Raw genomic sequence first — 4,257 nt, 5'->3', positions numbered from 1 at the left:
AAGTCGGACCCAACTCATAGCGACCCCTCCTTGGGTTTCCAAGGCAGTATCACTATGGAAGTAGATTGCCCCATCTTCCTTCCGAGGAATGGCTGGTGGATTTGAACTGCCAGCCTTCTGGTTAGCAGTCAAGTGCCTTAGGCACTATGCTACCAGAGCTCCCGAAAACTTTCCTAGTCATGAAAAACAGGAAGGTTTCCATCCAAGAAACTCAAAGAAACCTATAAAGGATAGACTTCAAAAGAAAGTCACCAAGACATATCATAATCAAACTTTCCAAGACAAAAGACAAAGAAAGAATTCTGAGAGCAGCTTGGGAACAACAAAATATTACATATATAGGGACACCAATAAGACTAAGCTCTGACTTCTGCAGAATTCATGCAGGCAAGAAGACAAATGTAAGGCATATATAAAATTCTGAAAAAAAAATAAAAAAAGGAAGTGTCAAGCAAGAATCATATATCTAGCAAAACTGTCTTTCAAAAACAATGTAAAAATAAGACATTCAAAGACAAGCAGAAGCTAAGGGAATTTATAAAAAAACAGACAACTCTTACAAGACACAGAGAACCAACAACATTAGCCATATATCAACCCAGATAAAGACTTTGCAAAAATAAAATAAAGCTAAAAAATTAACTAAAGGGATCCAGAGAAATTAAGCTGTAAAGGATGGCAATTTCAAAAGAGCAAGATGGAAAAGATATAGTTATAGCACATATGTATGGGGAGGGAATCAAAGCAATTTCTAAATGTAACAGACTGTTTTAATTTTAAAAGGATTTATGTAAACTTTAGGAAAATCATAATGAAAAGTTATAAGTTTGCTCACTAAATATAAAAAAGTAGAAAACCAAAAAAATATAGTAAATTTAAAGAAAAAAGGAATCAATAAGAAAAGGAAAACATATACAAAATAACTCCTCACAGAAAATTAAAGGGAAAAAAGAAACTGTAAACACTGCACACACACTGTATAATATGACAGCAATGAATCTGTACCTATCAAAAATCACACTGAAAGTGAGTGGATTAAATGCACCTGTCCAAAGACAGAAAGTGGTAAAATGGAATAAAAAACATGACTTATCAATATGTTGCCTATAAGAAACACACCTGCGGTGTAATAAATTACTTAGTGTGGCTTTTCTACCCATAAGTCTTTGTAAACTCCGATGTGGAATTTGCCATGAGCAACTGAGGAGCTCTGGATTGCTAAAGTTGCCCCCTGGGGTATTTCTGTAGGGAGTGGCACAAAACAATGTTCTGGGAGGTTCCTGCTCTCTCTTAGGTGCTTAGAATTCTGATGTTATGATTGGTTGGTTTGGCCACTCTGCCTGGCTCAAAAGGAGGCCTCCTAGAGGCAGAAGTCTCTCTCTGACCTCTGGCTGAGGAAGAAATGTTGCTGAGAGAAAGAGACACTGAGAGACATGCACTGCTGAGAAAATGACACTGAGAGACCTGTACTTCTGAGAAATAGATGCCGAGAGACACACATTGCTGGCAGAGAGACTGAGAGAGATTTTGGGTGAGAGACAGTGGGCTGGGAGAGAGACTGAATGTTATTCCTGAACTTGAATTGTAGCCTGGTGCCTCCCTAATAAACCCCATAATCTGTGAGTTCTGTGTGACCACTGCAGTGAATTATTGAACCCAGGAGAGAGGTAGTGAGTGCTTTGGGAAGAACAGTTGGTGAAAGGGCTGGAGGGAGGCAGCATGTCTGGCCTCTCAGGAATAGGCTTTGGGTTATTGATGGTGATTCTGCCTTCCTCTTGTGTGGTTAGAGGAGGTCAGGAGATGTGGCCTCCTTGCACTTTTTGCAACACCTTAGACACAAAGTCATAAACAATTCAAAATTAATGGATAAGGAAAAATATCAAGAAACAATATCCAAAAGAGAAAAGAAGTAGCAATATTAATTTCAGATAAAATAGACTTTAAGTCAAAATGCCTTATAAGAGGCAAGAAGGGCATTACAGAATGGTTAAAGCATTAATTCACCAAGAAGATATAATGACAATAAAAATGTAAGCATCCAATGACAGAGACACAAAAATACATAAAACAAACCCTAACAGAACTGAAAACGGAAATAGTTCTACAATAGTAGGATACTTTAACACACCACTTTCAATAATGGACAGAACTAGAAAGAAAATAAAATCACAGATCTAAATAACACAATCAACCAACTTGCCCTCATAGACATATACAGAACTCCACCCACTAATAGCACAGTATACATTCTTCTACACTACAAATGGATTATTCTCCACAATATACCATATTCTAGGCTGCAAAACAAGCCTCAATAAATATAAAAATAATACAAAGTATCTTCTCTGACCATAATGCTATAAAACTAGAAATTAGTAACAGAACAATTAAGAAAAAAAAAAAAAAAAGAAACTAAAAAGCAACTAATGGGGCATAGAAGAAATTAAAAATGAAAACTGAAAATTCTCAGCACTGAATGAAAATGAAGACACAACACACCAAAATCTGTGAGACACAGGACAAACATTTCTCACAGGAAAATTTATGGCAACAAATGTACACATCAAAAAAGAAGAAAGATTCACAATAAATATTTTATCCCTACAGTTCTAACAAATAGAAAAAGAGTAGCAAAAGAAACTCACAGTTACCAGAAGAAAGGAAATAATGATTAGAGCATAAATAAATAAAACAGAAAAACAATAGAAAGAACCAAAAAGACTAGAAGTTATTTCTTTGAAACAATCAATAAAATTGAAAATAACTGGATAAATTGATGAAGAAAAAGAAAGAGAAGAGACAAATAACACAAATAAGAAATGAAGTGGTTGACTTTCCAACAAAACTAACAGAAATAAAAGGATCATAACATAATATGAAGAATTATACTCCAACAAATATGAAGACCTAGAAGTGGACAAATTCCCACACACACTGCCTACATAAACTAACATAAAATGAGGTATAAAACCTGAACAGATTTATAATAAAAGAAGAAATTGAAGAGATTGTTAAAAATAACTCCCCACAAACACACACCGAGTTATTTAGAGTTTGTTTGTTTGTTTTTTTAAAAAAATCTATCTCAGATGTCTTCGTTGGAGAATTCTATGAAACATTCAGAAGAGTTGACACCAATTCTACTCAAACAATTCTATAACATATAAAACAATGGAATGTTTCTGAATTCATTCTATGAGGTCAGCATAACCTTGATAAAAAATGTGAAGCAAATGCACCATTAAAAAAGAAAAAAAAAAAACAGTATTAACAATGAATATGTCTTTGGCCTTAAAATTCAATCATGCAATTTCAGTGTTCTTTCTACTCTAAGGCCATACTTTAAGCTAATGCTGCTTCTTCTTTGTTTCCAACTTTCACATTTCAATCACTAGTTAACAATCAATACACCTTTATTGCATATTTGGTCAATTTTAAACTGCAGAATTTGGTAGTATTCTACTTCTTCATCTTTGTCTTTAGTGGTCCATGCACAAATTTGAATGCTAGTTGTGTTAACTGGTCTTCTTTGCAGACATTTGGTTATTATCCTATCACTGACAGCATTGTACTTAAGGATAGACCATGATACATTCTTTGTGATGATGAATGCCACGCCTTTCTTCAATTTATCATTTCTGGCATAGTACAACATATGATTGTCTGATTCAAAATGGCCAATACTAGTCCATTTGAACTCACTTATGCCTAGGCTATCCATCTTCATGTGCTCCGTTTCATTTTTTGACAACTTCCAATTTTCCTAGATTCATATTTCACACATTCCATGTTCTGATTATTAATGAATTTTTGTAGCTGTTTCTTCCCATTTTAGTCATGCTTCATCAGTAAATTAAGGTCCTGAAAGCTTTACTCCACCCATGCTGCAAAGTTCAACTCTGCTCTAAGGAGCAGTTCTTCCCCAGTTGCAGTTCATGGGCCATCCAACCTACTGGAGGGGCTCATTTTCTGGCACTCTATCAAACAATGTTTCACTGCTATTCATAATGTTATTAGTGGCCAATATTTTTAGAAGTGGATGGTTCCATCCTTCGTTCCAGTTTGTCTTAGTCTGGAATCTCTGCTGAAACCTGTCCACCATGGGTGACCCTGGTAGTATTTGAAATACTGGTGGCATAGCCTCCAGTCTCACAGCAACATGCAAGCCACCATAATATGAAAAAAATGTCAGACAAGAGGTAGAATTAAGTGGTTGTTGTTGTTGTGTGCCATTGAGTCAGACCCATCTCATAGCAA

This window comes from Orycteropus afer, unplaced genomic scaffold (genome assembly GCF_000298275.1).
Source record: "Orycteropus afer afer isolate SDZICR_OR568_19922 unplaced genomic scaffold, OryAfe1.0 scaffold00696, whole genome shotgun sequence".
Classification (NCBI taxonomy): Eukaryota; Metazoa; Chordata; class Mammalia; order Tubulidentata; family Orycteropodidae; genus Orycteropus; species Orycteropus afer.
Note: the sequence above shows the minus strand (reverse complement) of the source record.